Raw genomic sequence first — 25813 nt, forward strand, 5'->3', positions numbered from 1 at the left:
ATATAGTCATCATATCATATCTGACAGGATCCTTTTGACTGGTTTATTTATACTGATTCTTGGTGTCTTTTCCATAGTAGACAGTATGCCTATTTGACTGCCCTGCATTCTTGTCTCCTCACAACCTATGCCCATGGTTTCAAACATCCCAGTTACAGCTTCCTTGTTTCTTTAACATTTTTGTAGGCACAAGACTAAAAGGAAAACTTGCAATTAAGTCTGGAATCCCAAAGGACAGACGATGGCTTTATAGCAAGCAGCAGGTTAGAAGAGAGGCTTGCCTGCCTGCTTTTTAGTAATACTTCTCTAGTATATGATGAAATGGCCCACCAGTCTAGATATGCAAACATTCAAAACAGTTACATTCTGTAAATTTGGTAGCTTGCCTTGGAAAAAAGAGGGAATCTGATAAAAATTAAAATGATAACTATTCTATATTACACATTCTATTTAATTATACACAGTTTAGTGCAGTAAGAATCTCAGGCATAAAATTTAGAATATTAGTGGACAAGATACTATAACTGAGTTCTGTCATCAGTCCTGCCTTTATGCACTGATGATCCTCCCATAACTGCCAGGATTGTTTATGACACTGCCCAACTCACAAAGCACTTAGAAAACATCTAGTTTGATTGTTGTTGTTCCTGTAGTTCTCTTTCCATTGCACTACTGTCCTCTTTTCTTTTTTTCTTGTGCTAACCATGGAATTAGAGGATTAATTATTCTCTCTATGCTTTTTATTAGAAAGAACCTTTATTGTATAAAACATAACAAGTCTTAGTCTTCCTCCACTTTCACTCCATCTCTTTGGTCAGAATATGCTTTCTTTGGTCAGAAAGAATATTCATCTCTATGAGAAATCAAGTAAGGTTTCTCTGTACTGCAAATTTTGTAGTAAATATTGTGGTTTTGAAAATACATTTGTCTGCTTCATCCATGACTGCAACAGCAAAGACTCTTTAGTCCTACCTCCTCCCACCGCTGCTCACCCAGGAGGCTTTGCCAGTGATAGGAGAGGGCATCAGAAAAGACAAATGTCATAAGGCTATGATTTACTGAAGAACAATGTAAGATCACTCAGCTGTGCCAAGCACAAGTTTCAACAGGCTTATTTGAATAAGTCAGACTCCAGAGGCAGATATGGGATGAGTTGTGAGCAATGGAGCAGGATATTTTAAAGTGTGTTAAGATGTAGCTCCCCCCCCCACTTTAACATATTTCTGGATACTACATTTTAAGACCCCCATTTATGTTTCTGAATAAGTAGCTCTGCAATTACATGTAAAGAGCACTGTGTTCGTCTATCATATGGAACAAGACTGTGCAAGGAGTGCTTTGGACAGAGTGGACTCTACATTCTTGTGGCTTCATTGAGTGCTACAAGTATCTTGGAAGACAAGTTGGGCGGACCAACCTAAGAACAAAGCATTAGAGTAGTATTTGGACCTGGAAAAATGAGATGATCCAACATAGGGCAGCCCTGTGAAAGCCAGGCTATGGAAACTGAACATGTAGTATCTACACTTGGAGTGCCAGCGAGCATGAGTTAGGAAGAACAATCAAAGTACACCTTCAGCTTCTGAAATCAGAACCCGTGATTTAGGCAGCAGCTGTGTAGGCAGGCACCAATATGATGAACAGAATTAGGAAACTTCATGATCCTGTAAAACTTTGATCATTGAAGCCATGTCTGTACCACCATGTGTGTGTTTCTGTAAATTTGGTGCTTGTCTTGTATCATACTGTATATGATGTAAGAGCTGTACATGGGATCTTGACTGTTCCCATTTCCTGCCACAGATCCAGAGTCTAGGTGCAGTACTATGCATGACACGCACATGGGCACAATTTGAGCAGTGTTTATATGTCTGGTGAAAGGCACTGGTGAAGGGGACCTGAAGAATACTCCTTGAATTCTGAACAATGGAAACTTCCATGGCATTATTTTCTCTTACCTCAACTTTCATTTGAATACAGTGGGTGCACCTGACCCACATGGAGCATGGAAATCAAGGAGACAGTTTCAACATAGTATCTGCATCCCAGGATCCACGGCTTTGGGAATGACTGCTCTGGATGTAAACAGTTTAGGCTTGAGCTGGCAGTACCTAGCGATGTTACTGGGAAATAAAAGAGATTTAAATGTTGAACACCACGCTGGTTTTTTAAGGTAGCTCTGCGCTTTGTCCCTCTTTCTGTCACACACGCACGCATTGCAGGGAGACTACTGGGAAGCAAGTGCTTTGGCAAGGCGAGGAAGTGACTAAACATGAAGCAGCACGACTCATCATCTTTGTTCTGACGGGGAAGACATGACAGGCGGCAGAGGAATAGATCCGGTTTCCCCCTACATCGCCATCATCAAGTGTCAGTGACGGAAATCGGCCGTCTCTCCCTCCTCCATTGCCATGCGTCTGTAACTCCGGCACTGAGTGGCCTGAGGGAACATTCTCTGTGCGCGCGTGTGCGTTTGCTTGTGCACTTCCTTCTTCTTCTTCCTCAGACCCACCTCCCTCTCCTCTCTAGACAGTCCATCGTTCAGGCACGTTAATGTCTCCCGCCTTCGTGCTGTCAGAGCACCATCGCAGCCGCCGCTCGGAAGGTGAACTGCCGCCTCTCCCTCGCACTGGGGCTCTTTGCGGTCTTGAGCGTGAATGTTTTACACTCGCAAACTGACCAACTGTGACCTCAGCCTCCTTTGGCAGTTGGGGCAGTTGGGCCCTCCCACCCCCGAAATTCATACGGTCTCAATCATACGACCCTCGCCTTTCCCAGCCTGAAGTGAGTTAACGGAGCGATCGACCCCCGCGGGTGCCAGACGCCCTCCCCAGTTCCTCTGGGGAATGGTCAAGTAGAGCGTGGGGAAGAGGCGGGGAAGTGCATGAGCGGTGGAGGAGGGGCAACATCGCCTTACCCACCGCCTCTCGCCCCCTCCCTAGAGAATCGCTCGTGGCAAAGTCAACGACCCGGAGCCCGCCCGGCCTCATCAAACGCCTCAGCCCGACCCCCATACGTCATGGAAACAAACACGTCAGGCAATGCCAACGAATAGGAGGAGGACGGGGAGGCGGGGAAAGCGACACGCACCGCCCCTTCGGGCACCAGTCCCAATCGATGGCTCCGCCCCTTCTCTCACCCACCCGCCCCCCCTCACCCATGAAGGCGCCGCGCCTTCAGACCCCCTCCTCTTCCTCCACCCCGAGCGAGACCCCATCACGTGACGGAGACGGGGGGGGGGTCGGTTCGGAACCTAGCAGCTGCTGCCGTGTTGGGGAGGGTTTGCTTGAAGAGAAGCGGCTGAGCGAACTTGTAAGTGAGCAACCCTTGCGGGGCTGGTGAGGGGAGGGGGGGGCTGGTGAGGGGAGGGGGGGGCTGGAGAAAGGAAGAACCATGCTCGCTCCCCGCCTATTGTGGCTGGGAGGCGACGAAAGAACCGGCTGCTTCTGCGGCGTGTTCATCCGAGGAGGGAGCAGAAAGCTGCTTGCGCGCCTGCCTGCCACGGACTATCGAGGGCGAGGTGCTGCTGCTGGGGAGCTACTGCGGAGGGCGGGGCAGGGAGCCTGGCTCCCTCCCCTCGCTGGTGCCGCCGCCACCTCTTCTCCCCTCCCCGTTCGCAGGCGGGCTCGGCGGCGGCTTGGGCTCCCGCGCTCTGGGGCGGGGTGGGGGGGACCCTGTGCAGCAGCAACAGCAGGCAGGCAGTGGCGGCGGCGCTTGCCGCGTGGGGGGCTTGGCGGTGGCGGCTGAGGTAAGAGGGGAAATGGTGGGTAGCCGGTGTGTGGCCGAGAAAGGCAAAGGGGAGGACGCTGTGAGGGCGTAGGACTGGGCGCCTCCGGATGTGCAGGTGGTGGGGCTCAACTGAGCAGTACAGGCCAGGCGGGTTGGGGGATTAGCGAGCCGGAAGGAGGAGGAGGTGCCGGCGGCGGCGCAGGTGGAGGGGTGATGAGACCTGGACGGCGCTGTGGGGCCTGCCTGCGTTCTCTCCTTCTTCCCCTTGGTGGGCCACGGGGAACCCACGCCGGCCGCCTGGAAGCGAGGCGCAGTGTGACCTTGAGGGCAGCCCGGGGGAACGCTGCCAGCCAACTCCAGCTGCCCAACTCCCCTCCCGGTCTCCCCGCTGGTACCTGGGCAGGGAAAGAGTCCGCTCCTGAGCGCTTTTCATGTCTCGGTCTACATTTATTTCTCCGCCCGCCAACGTGCTGTTCCTCTTAGAATGGGCCGCCGGACGCCCGTTAGATTAAGGTGCTTCTTGGTCTCCGGTTCGCGCTGCCGAGTTAAGTAGCCGGGATTAGATTGCCGCCAATGCACGGTATTATCATCCCCAGCAGCCTTGGGCTTTTATTACTTGCCCTGCGGAGAGGCAGGCGGCCAGCCTTTCTCCATTGAGGGAGAGCTGGGACCTGGAGGCTGGGTTCTGAGGGTCTTACTACCTGCAAGCCCCATTTGTCTCTTGCACGACTCTTTCCTGCAGTCGGGGATAGCATTGTCAGGCTTCTCTCCTGCAGGAACCTTTCTCTGGTTTATCACAGTATTAATGTGATTTATTAATAGCTTAGTTTATGTTTCAGTTATGAACTCTGATAAAGGAATTGCGGAAGCGTTCTTAAATGCAGCATGGGCCAGTGAGGCTGATCAAAACAGCCTGAGTGGCATGCGTTTTTGTTTGAGAAAGGTGGCAAGTTTACATGACCCTGTCATCTTTGACAAGTGGTATGCCTAACCTTTGGATGTTGCACCATGTGAGTTCACGAGGAAGCCTTCATGGTACTAGTGGTGTGGAGAGGAGTGGGATGGAGGAGGAAGATTGCTACTTGTACTTCATAGAAAGAAAGTGCTGCCTGGTTTGCCATACACAAAGGGAACTAAGATTGGTGACTGAGAGTATCTTCACATTCATCTCTCAGACAGCTGTCACATTTATTTCTTGGATGTAAACGTCTGGAGATAATTGGAGGAGAAACTTTTGTGATCAATGTGACGCCCTTCCCTGGCTCTCCCTGTCAGGTTCCTACCTGCTTGTGGCTACTACCTTTCACTAGGCACCACCAGGGACTCCACCAGTCCGGACTGTCCTTTTTTATGCTGTCACATTTATTTCTTGGATGTAAACGTCTGGAGATAATTGGAGGAGAAACTTTTGTGATCAACATACCTGGTAACTAAAAAGTTGGGTGTATCTGATCTTGATGTTGCCAGTATGTACTGTAACCCCTCCTAATGTTACATAGAGGGCTATGTTGACAAAGATCCAGTTTGATTAAAACAAGGCCTGTGTATTTGATTAAATTCTGTTGTAAGGAACTTTGACTAGTGCTATTTTTTCTTGTGCTACACTTCTCTCTCCCCCCCCCCCAAGACATTTCAGATAAATAAGCTGCTTTGTTCATGTTCTGTGAATGGAAATATATGAAGGCAACAAGTTATTTGCTGGTTTCCAGAGTAGTATGTTTTCCTTTTTTCATTGTAAATAAAGATTAGGTAGCTCATCCATTTAAGAGCTGGTGTAGCATAGCGGCTGAGAATAGAAGCCTACAAGCCCCTAGTGGAAAACTCACCTCTGCCTTGAACTTGTTTGTTGACCTTAGGCATGCCTCTGTTGTAGACTCAGCCCGCCTTCTACTCCCTGCTCCCCAATAATCTGGAGTATAGTTAATAATGCTATGTAACAATTACTGAGAAAAAGAAATGTAAAATATTAGAACAGCCTTCCTCAATGTGCCATTTAGATGCTGTTGGACTACAGCTTGCATCACCCTGACCACTTGCCTATGCTGGCTGGGGCTGATAGGAGATGTAGTCCAATCACAACCAGAGGGCAACACATTAGGAAAGGCAGCCATAGAAGGTGGTGGTTGATGTGACACTATCAAATTCTATATGTACACTATCACATAAAGTTTCTGTGGCAATGAGAACTAAGCCAGATGTGTCAAGGGACCCAATGTAGGTCTTTAGCATCACTATGTTGAATTTATATCGGTCCAAGAGATACTATAGGAACATTAGATACTTAATATCTGCAGCCCTTACAGCAATTAGTGTCTTGGCCAAAAAGGACATTGGCAATTGATCTTAAAAATGGTTGAAAACTGACTTATAATGTTTAATTTCTTTCTTAAAGTAAAAAAAGGTAAAAGTAAGAAGCAATAGTCACATAACCGTTCAATACGTTATGAGTGTTAAATATTTAGAACTACTTTCAGGTGGTCAGTAATTGTGGAAGCCTGCATGATCATCAGATTGGTAGTGACTGTACTTATGTCATAGTAAATGCTGTCTGCAAATAGGAAAAAAGGGGTTGAAATAAAAGATGAAATTGTTTCTGAATTAGGAGTTGATATATTAACACTGTTTCTTGTGTGGGTTGATGCAGTGATATAAAATCTATCGTCTAGATGGCTGCTTACGAAGTATGGTGAAGGGTGGCAACATGTACTAATGCTCTGAATACTGTAAGAGAACATTTCACATTCTTGATTAGCAGAGTCCCTTCTAATATTACATTACTAACAATTCTACTTTTTCCTAAAAGCAGAGTTGATTAAATGTTATGAAATGGCTTAATGGGATATTTCTTGTCTGAAGCTGACCAAGCTAGATGGACCAGTGCTGTGACTTGGTGGTATAAGGCAACTTCCTAGGTTCCTTTGAAATATTTACTTCATGAAACCCTGTGACTGTTTCTGGTTAGCATGACCCCACTGTCTCTCAACAAATGTCAGTTTAAAACCCAGAGTTAAATAAGTTGTATGGTGTGTTTTAATTATAGCACACAGACTGTCTGGGACTTATACCTCTGGTCTATATAGTGATTATTTCTGGGCAGTACTTATGGGGTAGCAAATACATAATGAAAATAATAAATAGTTGTAGTAAAGTGTATGTTGCCTTGCAAACTGTATTCCTATTAAAATTGAGGCAGAGGGTAGCAGTACCAAGGAAAGAGAGAGTAATTGTTTCTGTAGTTCGTTTCATAGTAAAGGCCACATTTCACAAATGATTACACTGAAATCCCATCCTTGTGGATTGCCACATTCAGTACTAGCAAGCAATCATTTGGTTATAAATATAAATTAATTTAGGTGAACTGTTCTAAAATGGTTCTAGCAACCTGATTTCTAAATCTTTTACTGATGAACTTGAGTATTATGGCTCATTTTGAAATGGCCTCTGACATGACATAAAAAACAGAGCTGTTGAAAATGAATTGAACTGTGTTCAGAATTGCTCTAGATTTATCCATTTTCTTCAGCAATATTCCATTTGAACTGCTTTACTCATACTATCATTAATCTTTGCATGAAGAGATGGGGAAGGATAACACTTTCTAGACTAACTTTAGTGTGTAGGTGGGAAAAGTGCATCTTGAAAGTATTATGTGCACCAGAAAGAAGGCCTGGTAGAGTAAAAATGTTCTTTTCAGTTCAGTGGCTGATGGTAAATCTTGTAAGATTATGAAAACCAGCAAAATTGACTCATGAAGATGTATGTTCTTCATATTTATTATATACAAGGTTGGCATTTTCCAACTATCCCAAGATCTGGTTTGTAAAAAAGACAGGCAACAATATGGCTTCTTGGTTAGTTGCTGGTAACTGGATACCTTGATGCCTATATAACTTAATTTCAGGTGGCTAAGTACCAAAACAGCCCTGACCATATGAAAATGCATGTTTACTAACTGGTTCAGTTTGCTTACCAATAAGACATGTATTTTCTCACTTCTAGTTCAGAACATTGTTTTCAAACAAATAAGTTTTGTTCCTTATCTTTTAGTGGGATATAAAATTGATTATTTTATGTATTTTGCAGGTTGTAATGAAGAATAATCCTGAAAATTTATAGATACTATATGCTAAGGGAAATAGTTCAATTATACTTTGAGAACAGGAGTCTACGCAACTGGTGATAGTAGTAGAAAGTACTTGATAATCGTATATATTTGGACCTGGGTAAGCATTCTTTGAAAAACAAAAGAATAGTAAATTGGGCTGCATGATTACTTGAGAGTAAGGACTATTGAATCCAATGTAAATTACTTCTGAGTAAATTCATAGAGTTGCACTGTTGGGTAGTCACTCTCTAGGAGAGGGAAGCAGCTTACCTAGTACTAAGGACCATCAGGTTGTGTGTAACGCGTAAAAAAGCTGTGGCTCTAGCATTTTGCATGCTAGCAAGGTACGGGAAGTTGAATCCAGACAGGATCACAGTAATAACAGCTGGCAGGTAGGCCAGAAAAATGGTTCAAACATCTTACGTAGGCTTTGAGGTGCCTTTAGGATATAAGATTGTGATGGTGGTTATGGGTGCTGTTAACTCTGTCCAATGGCAAGGCTGTGTTACCTGATTCAGATCCGATCGCAGCCTCAGGACGTGACTTCTGTGTAAGGTCCTGCATTCATGGACTACCTAGACACTTCAGAGGCTACTGCTGTTTCAGGATACAGCAGAATTGCCTATATCCTACATCAGTTCTCCAGAACTTGCACAGCTTAAGAACCTGGGCGTGACCTGTAAAGCTTTAAACATCATTGTGACATACATAGTTTCCTTCCCAGGTGCCATCATAATCTCTAAAGTTATATGCTCTGCACTCTTACAGGAGCCTTTCTGAACTAAATTAAAATTACACAGAGGCATTCTTGGTGTAAATGCACATTTAAGGATCTCCGTTTCTTGGTTGCAGCCTGAGTATATTTTGGAAATAGTACAAGGTCTTGCTAATGGGCATACATTTGGTACCTAGTTATGTTAACATTTGGCCTGTTCTTTCCTGACCCTGATATTGTGAAATATAATCTTAGATAAACCATGAAAATTGAAAAGCAGAAGTTGACAGCCTCTGCAGTAGAAATTCAAATACCTTCAGGGTTTCTAACTGCATATTTTAAGTTTGGAAGCAGTACTTATCAACTCCCTCCTTCACTTAACAGGGTTCTTCCTCCTCTGTCTTTCTCTCACCTACATCTTGTCTTTTCTTGTTCCTTGTACCTCATGTTGCCCCACTTCTTCTGTATTGTTGCTGCCCCTGCCATAGTTACATTTCTAGATATAGAAAAGATATTCTGTGAGTGGCTGTACACATCCTCATTTTTACTCCAAGATTTAAAGTACCAGGAGTATTTCTTCACAGCGAGAGCAGCACAGTTTTCCATAAGTAGGTGAGTGGCAAATTGCATGACTATACTAGCTACTCATATTTGGGGTAAATGTCCATCTCCAAACTTGTGGTCAAATGTTTAAGTAGATGTTCAGATACATTACCATAACCATGGGAAAAATATCCAGGAAACTTCAGATCATACATCTGTCCCCAGGAGACCTCATAAATTTCCTTGTCTCCAATTGTGATATATCTAATGCTTCAGAGTAGGAGGGGACAATCCAAATTGCTGGAGGCCATTTTCATTTTATTAACCAGTAAAACTGCCTGTCACCAGTCTATCTGCACTCTTTTCTATTAACTTTCCCTCTCCCAACAATGTATCATATACATTCTTCTCTCATCACCAGTCTCTTGCCACCTCATCATGCTTCCTCTCCCCTTAGGGCCTCTGCACCTCCACTTTTTATCCCTCTTTTTTTTAATTTGCACTCTGTGGCATACTCCTGTTTCCATCTCAGCAGGTTTTCCTGCGCCTGCTTTTAGTTTTCTTCTTTCTCTTCCCCCACCACAAAGTTTATCTGGACCAACATCTGGTAACATATTCTCTTTTCTTTCCATTCCTTAATGTTTCTCTAAAATCTTCAGTTACAAATTGGGATGCAGATGTACAAGAAAGGAAAAATAGGTATCTCAGCACCTCCATTGGCTTCTTCTTAAATATGGCCACATATTTAAGAATCTCTTTTCTAGGGTTGCCAGCTGATCAGAAAACCCATGCTGGTCTGTTTTTTAGCTTGGAACCACAGCGTCTTCTGCAGTATCCAGTAAACTGAATCTGTTTACAATATACATATAAACAATGACACCTACTAATATCTGCTACACTGAGCAGTTGAAAAGCTAGCAACCCTACTTTCCTGATGCAGCAGATCTATGTACTGCATCAATTTGCCCTGTTTTCTTGTACTGTTCTTTTTCTTTGTACCCTCTTTTTGCCTATCACAACTTCTTCTCTTTCTGGAGCTCTCATAGTCACAGGGCTTTCATTCTCCCAGTAATTCACACAGTAAGGGAATCTATACCATATAGTTAACCTAGTTGGCTGAAACAGAATTGAAAAGATGGTACTAACTGTAATTACATTCCTGAGCTTAGAGAACTAGTAACCACAGCATAACTATAGTGGGTTATGATGACTCTGCAGCCTGGCTAACAAATAAGACTGCATACAATAGGTTTTAGAATCTCCTTGGCAACACTGGGCTGTCAATATTCAAGGAGTGAGAAGCAGGTTTTGCCCCAGAAACATGTCCCCTGCCCCTCTTGAGAGTGGACCCTTCTTGGGACCTGTGGGTCTAAATTAATGTATCAGACAAGAATATTAAATTTTACTCATATTAAAATTTCTCAGTTATGGCAGTCTTGCCAATAGTGATTTTTTTGGCTTGGAATTGGTTTGAAACTGTTGCAGCCGAGGGGCGAAATCAGACACAGACGCAGCAGTTTGGGTTGAACAAAGGGCCACTTTATTAAAACTATAACAAAACCCCTTAAAGTGACCTGCAGAGGGGAAACCTAAGTGTGGGAACTGTCTGTAAGCAAGCAGCTTGCCATACGGCTCTCGGGCGACCAGCCCCTGCTGGGGCAAGGGCAAGTCCTTCTGCTTACCCGTTACCCCGGCCACACCCTGTAGGTGAGCAGGGGGCCTTCCCACGTCACCCCCCGGGGCTGTACAACTCTGGGTGGATGAGGTAAGTTGGCCCCAAAAGCAGCCCATATCCTGCCCTCGGGCCATAAAGCCCTGACAGACAGGCCTCTGGAACCACCAATCACCTCTAAGGGAGCCACCTAGCTGTCCTTACCTACTTCCCTTCCTGCACCTTGCCACCACAAAAGGGGGACAAATCTCTATTTAGTCCCCCTTCACCCCACTGCTGAGAACACCGTCTCGCAGATACCTCTGCAGGTTATCTGGACGATGGTGTTCCCTGCATCCATCAGATGAACTCCATCAACCCTGTAAAGTTTAACCCACATGTGTCTTATATCAGGGTGATGCAAAGCCAACCCCCCATGTGCCAAAAGGTCCAACCAAAGCTGCTGGTTGACCCTCTTGTGTGTCCTATCGCTACCCCTAGGTCCCCCAAGCAATGCCATCTCCTGTGAAGGAGTATGTCTGACGAGATCAGACGAACAGAGGCCATAGTTGCCTCACAAACTGCATTTCCTCACATGCCTGCAAACTGAGGGCCTTGCCCTTAAGTAACCGAGGTCATTCCAACCCAGGTGAATGACCACCACATGCAGAACTATCCTCACCAAACCTTGCTGGAACAACATGGGTAGGAGCCCGTCTCAGCACATACTCTGTCGACCCAGCCACTGAACTGTAGCCCACCGTCTGAGGCCCAGCTGCGAACCAACATGGGTTTGCGGCCCCAAGGCCAGCACATAAGATCATGCCATGGCTGCAGAGTAAGCTGTGCATCCATTCTGTCCCCATCCAGCAATCTGCCAAAAACAGAAACAATTGTGAACAGTTGGGTCCTGGACCTCCAGGCTCGCCCCAGAGGTGAATGTTTCCTATACTTCCACCATCCAATGGCCTGCACCTACGTTTACAAAAAACCCAAGATAGACTGTGCCGGGTAGGCAACTCAAATTCTGGAGGAGCATGTCCCAAACCCCTATGGGGTCTGCTCTCAGGGCTTGTGGTGCTAAACCAAAACTTTGTGAGGGGAGATCTCTCCTCATGAATAACAGACAACCAGGCCTGGAGCCTCAGGTATCCACTGTAACACCCTCACAGAGCAGGCGTCCAGTCTTGGGGCAGGATAAAATGATGGTGCCACCCTTGCACCACTGGTCTGCCTCAAAACTAACCGGACCACAGGAAGGCTCATAGGGAAGAGCTTGACCTGGACCCAGCAACCCCCTCCCCAATCCAGAAGGCTCCAAAATTAGTGTGGGAACTGCTGCATGCAACTGCTAAGCTTCGAAGGGTGATGACCACAGGGCACCCCCTGACTAACAATCCCAGTAGCAGGTCAGGTGAAAAAGGGGATGAGGATCCGGGGTATGTGGGTGTTGCCCAGCCGGCCAGCACATGACATAATAAAGTTGTCCGAATGATCCTGAAAACCCCCTGCCTTGGCCTTAAAGGACAGCCCCACCAGCCTACCTCGTAGCGCACATACAGATAGGCTTTTACTCCTATCATCCATGAGGAATTCCAGCACGCAATTCACAGGAATAGGCCACACCTTCGCATAGCCCCTGCTGGCCCTGAACTCCTGGGAATCCCTTCCTGCATTCTGATAGCTGGTGAGCATGCTGGGGCAACAGATAGACTTACGGTCCTCTCCGCTCCCCGATCTCCCAATGTGCGGTTTGCACAGCACTGCCGAAACCTCTCCAACTGATTCCATGACAGTACATCAATGACACTATTGTCAATACCCTGCACATACCATGCCTCAAAAGAGAACATTAAAACAGGCACTAGAGAACAAAGGAACAGACAAGGGCCCTAACCCTAGTGTTCCTAGATGTAAGGGAGTTACGAACCTGGCCTACGGCCATGTTATCACACCAAAAATGGACAGGAGAGTTTCAAAGCCTTTCTGCCTACAAGTCAACCTCGACCACACTGGGAAAGAGTTAATGAAAGGTGAAATCCCTAGTTAATCTCTCCTGAAACCAGGCCTGAAGTCAGCAACCATTGCACCCCGAAGTCCCAAAGACAACCCCCAAAACCAAATGCCCCGAAGCATCCAAATGGACTTGCAATTTTACCTCCCAGAGTCGGTCCACCCTCCAAAATGAAACACCATTGAAGCCCCGCAGGAAAGAGGGCCACACAGCCAGGTTGGCGCATAAGGTAGCCATAACCCTGAACCTGTGGTAAGGCTGTGAAAGCGCTGTCATAGCATCATAAACCTGCCTTAAAAGACCCCCAACACCTGGAGGGCAGAAAGGAAAATTTTCCTGGCCCCTGAAAACTCCTGGATCTTAATCTGCAACAATTCAGGCTTTGCCCTGGGCAGCTTGCAGCCCTGGGCGCCAGAGTCAATCTTGATACCCAGGAAGGTTAACACTGGGGCAGGATCCTCCATTTTCCCAGCTGCCAAGGGAACCCCCAGTTACATAGCCAGGCTATAAACTGTGACATCAGGTGCTAACATGCACCCCAAAATCTGCCCTACATATGAACAGCAAATCATACAGATAGTGCCCCACTGCTTCTGAGCCCACTTGTCTCTTGACTGCCCCCTCCAAGAAAGAGCTGAAGAGCTCCATGCGAGAAATAGGGGGAGTTCCCAGTAGATAGAGCAGGTGACCCTGTTGAAGCCCTTGTCACGCTGTGGAACAGCGAGGCATGTTGGGCTCTCGACACGGTTGCCCTCAAGCATCCTCTCGGGCACTGTGGAGCCCTGCTTGCACCTTGGTAGACCAGTGAGCTAAGGGCAATGAAACAGGCTGGACAACGGCTAGAGCGCAAGTGATGAAAGACGTGCTGTGAGGCTGATCAGGCATGAATAAAACATCATAACCATGCCTACTGTGTGGCGGTGAGGGCGGCGAAGAAGGCCCACTTCTCTCAAGGCAGCCTCTGTTTCAATAAGAGTCTAAGATTCTGTCAAATAAGGGTAAGAGCCTATTAAGTAAATCTGGCTTTCCTTTTTATTCCTATCCTCCAATTAAGCCACATTATCATCCGTTAGGTCTTCTATTCGCTGCAGAAGTTTGCATGTTTTTGTTTAAATATAAAAATGCCGTATGCTTTGTTTTTGATGTGAGACCAAATTCAAATAAATGCATCTTCGGTTTCAGAGTTAACAAGTAACGTGAAATTGACACGTGGAATGGAAAAGCATCACTGTCACTTAAGATAAGGTGATTTAGACATTTTCTAGCAAACCCTGTTATCTCTGCACACCATTATTATCCAAATATGAAAGGCTCACCAGGCCCCTCAAAAAGACCACAATGTAATATAATGGTAATAGAATGAATTAGAGCCCTGCGCCCCACAATAAGGCCACATCATCATCATCATCATCATCATAGAATGAATTACCTCAACCTAATATATGCCTGGGCCTAGCAAGAAGTTGTAAGCCTAACCAAAGAGCTCTGCACCCCACCATGCAGCCACCATGTAATAAAAATAATAGAATAAAGTACCTCAAACCTAATATAGGCCTGGGCCTAGCAACAGGCCATAAGCCTAACCACAGAGCCCTGCACAATGCCAATTAAAGCCTGCCAGGGTCTAACCCACAGCCCTACCCCATCCTGTGCACCCTACCCAGGATGAACTCACACCCAGCCTCTGTGACCAAAGTGGAAAATAGGGCCTGCGTTGAAAAGCTCGAAAGGCCTGTGCAGCCTCCTCTCCAATCTGGCCTGGGTGTAAGGGAGGGGTTTCTTAAAAGGCCCAAAACCTATCCCAGGTGTATGGGGGGAGGGAATTGAAAGGTCTGTGTGATGTTCCTATATTAATGTATATATGGTAAGTGTTAGTTGTTTAGAAGATACATGGTAATTGGAGTGAAAGAGGGGGAGTGAATGGGCAGTAGAATGCTAGATGATTGGCTGAGTGTTTAAAATGGCTGAACGTATAAAAGGAAGAGTGAGAGTGGAATCGGGGGAGAAGAGAACTGAGTGGGTTGCTTGGTGGGGTTTAGAGAGTTGTTTGCCAGGAGGGAGGTGGAGTTCGGATTAGTATTGAGTAAAACCATATGCTTATGTGCCTTAAGAAGAAATCTTGTTAATCTTGTTAGCTTTGTTATCTGTAATAAATACTTAATTTGGTTTACCAAAGGCCTGATCCTTGGCTGGGGTTTCACAGACCAGAAGGGAGGGTAAGGTAATGACCAAGGCTGAAGGGGAACTGTAACAAATGGTGGCAGCGGTGAAGAGAATAACAATACCAGTATTCAGAGTCTCTGGAAATACTAGTATTGGGACGTTACTGGTGGTTGCCTAGCAGGGGGATCTGTTGAGATCTGTGCTAGAGCGGGGAGAGAAACCATAAGAGAGAGCGGTCCGGACTGGTGGAGTCCCTGGTGGTGCCTAGTGACAGGCAGTAACCACGAGCAGGTAGGAACCTGACAGGGAGAGCCAGGGAAGGACGCCTCACAGTCTGCGTCGCCTCCTCTCCTACAATCTGCCCTGGGCATAGGGAGGGGGGTGGCTTAAAAGGCCCAAAGGCCTATATACCAAATGCAATGCCCCGTGCAAAGGCTGCCTCCACAAATGTTGACTGCACCCCCCAGCCTCCACCTGTTAAGGGGGGCCTAATCCCAGCCTGCCCCAAGCCCTTGGATGGTCCAAAGGCCCAGGATGTGCCACCACTAAATGCACGAATTCCCACGGCGGCTGACAACATGGCGCCTTCCACATGTGGTGCATAAAAAGGCCACTGCTCCTGTGAATGCCGCTCCGTCCTCCTCTGTCCAGCCGTCGCGTGCCAAGAGGAGGATAGAAGGGGCGGAGCAGGCTTAAATAGGCCCCGGCACTCCACCCCTTCACATAGTGCGTCATGCGCACACATATGCAACGCGCAGCTGCTGCCCCTCTCTAATATGGCAGCTGCGGCATCACCCCCTACCTGTAACTACGCCCTGCCAGTGCAGGTTGTGCGCGGGCGAGCAGAGCGGGACATGGGGTGTGTGAGTATATATATGTATACATATACACTTAAAAGTCTTCTCTGATCACCCAACTCTCCATTTGTGGCCAGTTAATAGCTATTGATCCTGCTGCTTCCCATTTTCTCTAGTCTTTGAGGTCCTCCTGATTCATACTGCCTGATTTTTTGCTTCAGTATATCAACAAGCCAGTGCATTGGACAGAGGCTTGGGGAAAGTGAGAGACCTTTTATGTACCACCATGTTGGACTGTTAAAGAAGGCATAAGCACCTTTTTACTGCCTTCTGCAAAAGCCCAACACAAAGAAATACCTCTGCTTTCCATTAGGTCTGTCCAGTTCATGGGTGGTGGAGCCAAAAGGGATCTTTGGGAGAGGAGTGGGTAGAACCGTGATCTGTCCACCTATTTCATTACACTTAATAAGAATGCATTAAGCACCTTTTCAGGTTTGTTGTTGTTATGTGCCTTCAAGTCAACTACGACTTATGGCGACCCTATGAATCAGTGATCTCCAACAGCATCTGTCATTTTCAGGCTTAGCAATTCCCTATTAAAATACTTTCTCAATGGCCTGGTTGTCACATCACATTAAACTCTAATTAAACTAAACAATGGCTTAATGTCAACCAAGTACTGTGCTGACGCATGCTGCTGAAATGGTGAATGCCTTGCTCTTGCCCTAAGCCAGCTACTACTGTAGCAGAGAGGAAACAAAGCATTGACTGGGTTGTTTTGTGTGAACCAGAGTTGTGGTTTGTGTCTCTCCAGACAACCTATGAACATTAGCCAAGATTTGTTACTTGGGGAAAACTAATCATGAGCCCAGAGTCGCATGCAACAACAAGCCAGATTTTTGCTTGTTTACTCCTTGGTATTGCAAGAGTGGTGTAGGAATGAAGCACCCATGATTTCAGTAGCATATACTAGCATGCTTCTCGTTCACATTAAACCATAGTTTATTTTAACTATAGTTTAATATGATGTGCAGACCTGGAAGGCAACATGTATTTGTAGCTGTGTTTTGTAAATAACTTTCAGAACTTAGCAGGGAAATTTGTGAAACAAATCTGTTGGCAAAGTGTGTAAATTATCTGTTGTGCACTGAGGTTTGTTTTCATAAGTAGAGAGGTTCAGGAGCACTATAGTAGATGTATAATAGAGTACATGGCAGGTTTCAACTAATTGATAGTATCTCTTTCTAACTTGACAGTGCTCCACAATCTGCATCACTTTGGTGACATGTTTACATGTACCATTAGTAGATGCTTTCCCTAAGGAAAATGCTACTTTATTAAGAGTATGTTGAAAATAGATGGACTCTGATAGCTATGTGGCCTTGAATCTTTTAAATTTGAGATGGTTGAGAAGTTTGTAGGAAGGCACAAACTACACTGGATTTTGTAGTACTGTCTCAGGGCTGGTGATAGGATTAGTTCTCTATTGACGTGAAAGGTGCTTAAACTTATTCAGGTGACCATAAAGCCTAAACTGGCCCTTTGGTCAACAGTACACACAGCTGTTATCAACATTAGTTTTTCTGATTCAGACACTGTTCTGAGGGAGAAACTTTCTCAGTGATGTTCTTGTATTTCTGCCTACTCTGTGTTAATGTAGATAACACACAGGATTGCTTTGGAATTTGAATGAGTCTCCTTGACTGGCATTTACCCATTCCTGCGTGGTTGGATATATAGCAGCTAATACTAATGAGGTTTTTATGATGTGGAAAGAAGTCCAGGAAACAAGCTCCTGCTTGTCTTCTCTTCCCCACCTCCCAGCCCTGGAATTTACAACGTGAATACATGTACTAAAGAACATAGGAAGAGCCCTGCTAGATCAACCAGAGGCACATCTAGTCCAGAATCCTGTAGTGGCCTACCAGTTATTTATGGAAAGCCCCCAAGCAGGTTCTGAGTGCAATAGCACTCTCCCCACTGATGTTTCCAAGAAACTGGTATACAGAGGTATATTGCCTCTAACCTTGGAGTAGTAGTATTAAACCAACATTTGGAAACTTGAGGTTTATAAATATGCATATGTTTGAATTGGCTTTCTCAGTTGTAGGATATAGGACTATTCACTTCATTAAATATTAGTTGATCATGAATTTGTCAATAAATTAAATATGCATAAATTTGCATTTGAGGGAAAATAGTCTATTTTATTTCAGGTATTTATATATCACTTAATATTCAGAATTTCTACATACATGTATCACAATTACCAACTTTAAGGAATTCTCAATCTTCTCTTGTACAGGAAGGATTGCTTCTTACGATGGTGCTGTTGACTTTTATTTTTGTTTGTACAAGAATAATGCTTAACGTTAGCATTAAAGTTTAAAAATCTGATTAATTGCTGGCACCTTTTAAATTTAACTTGACGATTGACTTCCAGCTTAGCGTGTGAATTGCCTCCATTGAAAAATATTATTCGAGTTGAGAGAGATAATCTTTATTGCTGAAAGCCATAGCCTACCACAATTATTTGAGGTGATAAGGAAGCATTTTAGCACATGCATTGCTTGATGTTGCAGTCATAGTAATGTACATGTCTATTTGCCCTTCATCTCTGACAGGCTTTAAAATGGCTATTCTAACATTGGACTACTTTAGGCTGAGGAAAGACCATTGACTACCTGGGCTGACAACTCACTGCTCCTGTGTGTTAACATAGTGCACTGAGTGATTTATAACTTCCAGCTGCATCCTTCTGCCTTTGGTTTGAATCTTGGTTGAAAAGCAACTTTTTTGGTATTCTGTATGCAGACCTTTAGATCCCAAACATGGTTTGTAAAATATGCAAAATCCAGAATATGCTATAGAAATGCATTTATAGCGCAAAAGTCATCACTAGTAGCAGGGACTTGAAAAGGGTTCATTTGACTTTGCGAAGAGAAGTAGCTTAAGTACACAAAGGCATGGGTTGATGATGGCAGTTTATCTTTGGCTTAAACTATATGGACATACTTACAATGACTGATATATACCTAGGGGTGGAAATTTTCCTCTTGGCAATACAAAATTTTTAATTTGGGATCTTTTTGGCTCTTAAAGTTGTAATTTAGAACTGGTTTGGGGAAAGGAACACTACATTTCCTATCCATTGGGTAAATTAAATGAACTTCTGGATATGGAAAAGCTGTATGCTTGGGAGGCAGATTATAATGGACACTGGTTATTGTGTAGTTTGGGTTGTAAAGCATTCCATTGCATCACAGGTCCCATTTAATAGTATAACAGTGTCCCTTTCTAATACTATTGTTGGCAGTTTCTGAAACCCAATTATATGGAAATAAAATGGATCAGTAACACAGGTTCTGAAAATTGAGGAAAGATCCATGCACTTGCTTACATTTTGCCCGTGATGGTTCTATAATGTGTGGGAAGCTTCCTTAAAAATGGATAGTGATTGCATAAACCGGATAGGCCGAATAGTGTATTCAAGCATTATTTGCTTCAAATTCAGCAACCTTTTTTTCCCCCTGCATTAAGGTTGCTTTTCTCTTGGCTTAGGTCCCCAAGCTCCATTTCTTGTTGTTGTGTGCCTTCAAGTCGATTATGACTTATGGTGACCCTATGAATCGGTGACCTCCAATAGCATCTGTCATGAACCACCCTGTTCAGATCTTGTAAGATGAGGTCTGTAGCGTCCTTTATGGAATCAATTCATCTCTTGTTTGGCCTTCCTCTTGTTCTACTTCCTTCTGTGTTTCCCCCCAGCATTATTGTCTTTTCTAGTGAATCATGTGTCAAAAGTATGCTGGTGTGCTATTGTGGCTAGTGGAACACTATGGTTCAGATCTTTGCTCAACAAAGCTTACTTGGTGTCCTTGAACAACTCACTTACATCTTGGTCTATTCTGCTCATGAGAGTTTAAAAATCAAAATACTGCTCTGAGCTTCTTGAAAGGATGGGATATAAGAGTTTTTAATTACAGGCCTTTGTCTTTTTAAAATCAAACAATCCACTTCCTCTGTACAGCACGTAGCCCCTCTTATTGCTGTGCTCACTGTATTACTAGCTCTGTCTGTCCCTTTCACTCCTACATTTCCAATGCTGCAGTAGATTAGTATTCTGGTAAATAATACTGCCTATTATGTTAACAGTGTTTGCAAATCAGTTGTGTCATATAGCAAAATGTGTTTGCCTAAGCGGAGACTCATCGCTTATAATGGCATCATGGTGTCATGTGTTGGAAAAGACGGGTAAAATCTCCCTGGTACCCAGTTCAGGAGGAGTCTTGTGTTACATGCATTACTTAGGTGTAGGCAATCCCTGCCCTGTATTATGTCTATAAGCATGAATCAAAAACTGCATCCTTTTTAATGGTTGTTATGTCTGCTCTGAGGCCTTGGAGGAAGAAATGCAATGTGTTTAATATCATTTTAAACAAAAACACATTTTGTATTCAGAGCACAAGATGAACTATTATTCATCTTAAGTATTCTCTCATACTCATCTGTGTATCACTGTTGGCTACAAATAGCTAATTTCACAATATCACTAGCTGACCTGGGCTTGTAATGTGTCCTATGGTTCTAAAGTAGTGTGTTAAATTCTTGGTCATTATTTAACAATAAAAAATTAAATAGTTATGTAATAGTCAAATTACTGAACTTCAGGTCTCTTTTCTTGAAGCTGTGCCCACTGAACATCTTTGCCTGACTTGCAAAGTTCCTTAAACTAGTTCCCACCCTTCAAACTACATGCTTTTAACACCTGCCTCTGCCCCTACTGCCAACAGGCAGCATACAAATCTCTGGTCTGTAGGCCTGTGTGAAATCTTTCTCTCAGCTCAACATAATCATATCTTCCTGAACGTTTTTCTCTTGGCGGTTTTCCCCTACATTTAAAGATGTTTGCAAAAATTCCATGACATCATAGTACTAATTTAATCGTCAGGAAGGAGTAATGGACAACTGGTTTTAATATGTTATGACTGTGTCTTAGAACCTGCTTCAGTAGTACAAATAGTGTTTAAATCAGTATAATAACTGCAGTCTTAGGAAATGGAGACAAATGATGCCATCTAGTGAGACCTCATGCTTTCAGCTGAAGTCAGTAACTGAACTGTGAATATTGGTATCTGATATGAAGCAGCATTCATTCATATCTATCTTGTTGCAGGACATTCTAAAGCTTCTTCTTGGAACTTTAATATTTAGTGTTTTTGTATGACATCTGAAATGAGCAAAAGCACTTTTAAGGAGTGTAACCTTCAGATTATTAAATACTGAAGCCTATTTAAACTCTTGTACATACACCAATGATGTTTCTGAGTTAGACTGCAGGCCAATACATGTCTACTCAGAAGTAAGCTCCATTGGGTTCAATGGGACTTACTCCCTGGTAAGTGTGTATTGGATTTCAGCCCTAGTAAAGGAAGCCTACTTTCCTTCTGATACCTAAGTAGCTGGGGGAATTGATTTAGACTAGGATTTAGAGAGGGGTTCTATCTTACTCTAGAAGCTTCTGAACTTTTTTCCAGTCAGAAGTTGAAATATTTTGGGTTTTTTACTTGTTCTGTGTATGTTATTTTACTTGTTCTGAATGTTAAGATTCAACGAATTCAGAATGTTTGCACAGGAATGGGTAACTCTGACTACAGTCACTCACACCACCTTGAATGATACTCTGGAGACTTTCCTGCCCTTGGGTGTGTGTTTAAAGGGGATATAAGGGGGTTGTCAGAAGAAAAATCCTGACGTGCATATAACTACTGTGTGTGGACTTGGGGATTCCATTCTGTAACTTTTTGCTTAAAAGTTAGTGAAAAAATGAAAACTATGGTGTTTGAAGAATATTGAAGTTTCAGCAAATGCAAAGTGCTATGCAGGGACAGAAAATAAGCAAGGAAATGAGAAATGGAATAATACTGTCTGGTGGTCATGGCTCCCTACGTAAAGAAGTAGAGTATTTAAACTTTCGAATGCCACACTTTCTAATTATCTGCACTGGAAAATAAGCTCCACTGAAATTTTAAATGTTTTTTTAAACTTTTGGGTTGTTGTTGTTGTTGTTATGTGCCTTCAAGTCGATTACAACTTATGGTGACCCAATGAATCAGCAACCTCCAATAGCATCTGTCATGGACTACCCTTTTCAGATCTTGTAAGTTCAGGTCTGTGGCTTCCTTTATGGAATCAATCCATCTCTTTTTTAGCCTTCCTCTTTTTCTACTCCCTTCTGTTTTTCCCAGCATTATTGTCTTTTCTACTGAATCAGGTCTTCCCATGATGTGTCCAAAGTACGATAACCTCAGTTTCGTCATTTTAGCTTCTAGTGACAGTTCTGGTTTAATGTGTTCTAACACCCAGTTATTTGTCTTTTTCGCAGTCCATGGTATGTGCAAAGCTCTCCTCCAACACCACATTTCAGATGAGTTGATTTTTCTCTTATCTGCTTTTTTCATTGTTCAACTTTCACATCCATACATAGAGATCGGGAATACCATGGTCTGTATGATCCTGACTTTAGTGTTCAGTGATACATCTTTGCATTTGAGGACCTTTTCTAGTTCTTTCATAGCTGCCCTCCCAAGTCCTAGCTACCTTCTAATTTCTTGACTATTGTCTCCATTTTGGTTAATGTCTGTGCCGAGGTATTGATAATCCTTGACAAGTTCAATATCTTCATTGTCAACTTTTTAAAGTTACATAAATCTTCTGTTGTCATTACTTTAGTCTTTTGACGTTCAGCTGTAGTCCTGCTTTTGTGCTTTCCTCTTTAACTTTCATCAGCATTTGTTTCCGATCATTACTGGTTTCTGCTAGTAGTATGGTATTGTCTGCATATCTTAAATCATAGCTATTTCTCCCTCCAATTTTCACACCTTCATCTTGGTCCAATCCCGTTTTCATATAAGTTCTGCATATAGATTAAACAAATAGGGTGATAAAATACACCCCGTCTCACACCCTTTCCAATGGGGAACCAGTCGGTTTCTCCATATTCTGTGGAACTTTTCCATCTTCTGCTACCAATTATATAATCAATTTGATTCCTATAATGACCGTTTGGTGATGTCCACATGTACAGTCTTCTTTTCGGTTGTTCAAAAAATGTGTTTGCAAGAAACAAGTTATTGACTTCACAGAAGTCAATAAATCTTTTTCCTGCTTCATTTCTGTCTCCTAAGCCCCATTTCCCCATAATTCCTAGTTCTTCTGTTCCCTTCTTTTGCATTCCAGTCCCCCATGATTACCAGCGCATCTTGTTTTGGTGTATGATCAATTTCCTCCTGTACTTCTGTGTAAAATCTCACATTCCTCTTCTGCATTTGGCGTTGGAGCATAGACTTGGATGATGGTTATGTTAATAGGTTTCCCGTTTCCCCTTGGCTTTCCTAAGGGTGGGGAGCTTGTGTTGTTGGGCACTGATCACAAGTGCCTTCAGGCAGTGATATCCAGTGCTTCAGCTTCCTGCTCCAGAGCAGGAAAGGCCAGGGAGCTTTATGGTTTGGACCTGGCTTGTCAAGGCTGTTTGAGCACCTTAGCCGCACAGCTGTCAAAACTAACTCCAGCCTTTCATCTTTTATAGTTGATGAGGTGACGGTTGTTGCCAGGCAACTCTTCAGTCAGTTCCCATCCATCTCTGCAATCGCAGAATTGGAAGTAAGGCTGGCTTCTCTCATCATGCTCACCAGACAGCAATGCCACATACACCTTGGTGAGCATGGTAAACAGATTTGTTGAAATCTTCTTAGGTGGGTTCTGATTACATCAGAAGCAACAAATATAACAAGTTCCAAATAATTTTTCAGTTCTGGATAATACAATGAAGTCTTATTGATGTATGGAGACATTTGCACTCAAATGAGAGAGATTATATATCCTATTGTGCAAGGCATATTTCATACTCCAGGGTACACTTTTTATTTATGTCCAAGATTATATTTTGGGGGTGGGACTTCATTAACCTGTGTTTTTGTATTTGGATAAATAAGAATTAGATAGGCCTATAACAATTGAAGAAATCACAAACTATATCCAAAAAAAGCTAACAAGAATAGAGCACCTGGATTAGATGGATTAGGGGCAGAATTCATTAGGTGTATAAGGAGGAACAGGCACCTGTATTGAGAGACTTTTATAACAATTGTTTGGACTGTGGAGCACTACCTGAAAGTTGGAATCAAGCAAAAGTAGCACTAATTTTAAAGGAAGGGAAACATTGTGCATGGGTGCACTATTATGAACATACTTCTTTATTAAATGTAAATTATATGCAGGAATTCTAGCAAAGAGGTGTTGTTGTTGTTGTTATTTAGATTTATTAGTCACTTGATACCCGGAGATCCCCAAGCAACTTACAACAGTGTTAAAACAAATATATCATACTACAAAAACAAAACCATAGAACATAGAAACATAGAACATAGGAAGCTTTGGCAGCTTACTAATAACAGACGACATCATCTCAGTCTATCAAACACTTGAGGGGGAAAGGTACATCTTAACCTGGCATTGAAAATATGTCAATGAAGGAGCTAGGCAGACCTCACTGGGGAGCTTATTACACTGATGGGGAGCCAAAACTGAAAAGGTCCTGTCCCTTGTCACCACCCTCCAAGCTTCCCTTAGAGGGGGACCTGGAGAAGGGCCTCAAAAGTTCTAAGGGTCATATCAGGAGAGGCGTTTGAGAAGATATTGGGGCCCTGAGCCATGAAGAGCTTTATAGGTCAAAACCAGCACTTTGAATTGGGCTCCGAAGCATACAGGCAGCCAGTGTAATTGGAACTGGATTGGAATTATATGATCTGTTCACCTTGAACCCGTTAGCAATCTGGCAGCTGCATTCTGCACTAATTGACGCTTCTGAACTGTTTTCAAGAGAAGCCCCATGTAAAGTGCATTGCAATAATCCAGCTTTAAGGTTACCAGATCATAGATTACTGTAGCCAGGTTATCCCTGTCCAGATCAGGTCGCAGTTCGGCCACCAGTCTAAGCTGATTGAAGGTGCTATAAGACACTGAAGCCATCAGTGTCAACCGGAGGGGAGTGATGGGGGAAGGGAGGGAGGCCAATATATAAAGATACTGGGAGGCAGATGCTGATGGAGTGCTAGGGGCAGGCCATGTCAGGTAAGAGGAACTAGGGAGAGATGCGTAATATCTGTCCCCTGCTCTGGGCGTGTCCAGAGCTGAAAGATAGCTGGGGGATGCGTGGCTCCATCGATTGCTGCTGTGTAATCCCAGGTCTGTTGCCCCAAAATCATCTCTCATCCATGATATGATATTGGATGGGGGCGCAGACCTGGCGTGCATTACGGAAACCTGGCTGGATGAGGCCGCAGCTCCTCTTCTTGAAGCTATGTGTCCGGCTGGGTTCCTGTATGCACAGCAGCCAAGGGTCGGTAGTTGGGGAGGGGAAGTGGCGGTTATCTATCGAGGGTCCCTGGTTCTCACCAGACCCCCTCTCCGGGAGACCAAGGTTGTCGACTGCATGTATTGGAGGTTGGGCCCGAAGGGCAGTCTGGGGATTCTGCTCATCCACCCCGCTGCACAACGGACTCCCTGGCCGAGGTGCTGGAGGTTGTCTTGGATGTACGTATGCAGTCCCCAAACTTGTTGGTGTTGGGGGACTTCAATGTACATTCGGAGGCCACCCTCACAGGGGCGCTTCGGGACTTCATGGAAACCATGGCTTCCTGGGAGCTGCACCTTATTCCAACGGGGCCCACCCATGTAGCTGGTCATGCACTCAACCTTGTGTTTGTCTCGGGAGAGGAGGGGAGTGATCTGAAAATGGGGGGTACATCCATCACCCCCTTGTCATGGTCAGATCACTACTTGGTGAGGGTGGACTTCTTGGTGCCGCAAACCCTCCCTGGGGGTGGAGGACCCATTAGGATGGTCCGCCCCAGGCGTCTGATGGATCCAGATGGATTCCTGAATGCTCTTGGGGATTCTTTGATGCACACAAGCACTCGGTTGAGACCATGGTGGAGGGTGGAATGCTGCAATCACCGGGGCATTAGACCGGGTGGCTCCAAAATGCCCTCTCCCCCTGAATAGAGCTCAGACGGCGCCGTGGTATACTCCACGC

General features: G+C 44.3%; 1 protein-coding gene across 5 annotated transcripts in view; it reads left to right on the forward strand.

Moving 5' to 3' along the window:
* The first annotated feature begins 3125 nt into the window (after positions 1-3125).
* Positions 3126-25813, forward strand: part of ATP2B1 (ATPase plasma membrane Ca2+ transporting 1) — a 101770-nt gene continuing 79082 nt past the window's right edge. For 2 of the 5 annotated variants that reach the window (XM_061639591.1, XM_061639589.1), the window contains exon 1: positions 3126-3312. The gene's annotated coding sequence lies outside the window, so the exon portion shown is untranslated. Of the gene's footprint in view, positions 3313-3603; positions 3749-3964; positions 4243-25813 lie in introns of those variants that run through there. The other 3 variants (XM_061639586.1, XM_061639587.1, XM_061639588.1) reach the window with 3 other exon arrangements.

The sequence above is a fragment of the Rhineura floridana genome, chromosome 8 (genome assembly GCF_030035675.1).
Source record: "Rhineura floridana isolate rRhiFlo1 chromosome 8, rRhiFlo1.hap2, whole genome shotgun sequence".
NCBI lineage: Eukaryota > Metazoa > Chordata > Lepidosauria > Squamata > Rhineuridae > Rhineura > Rhineura floridana.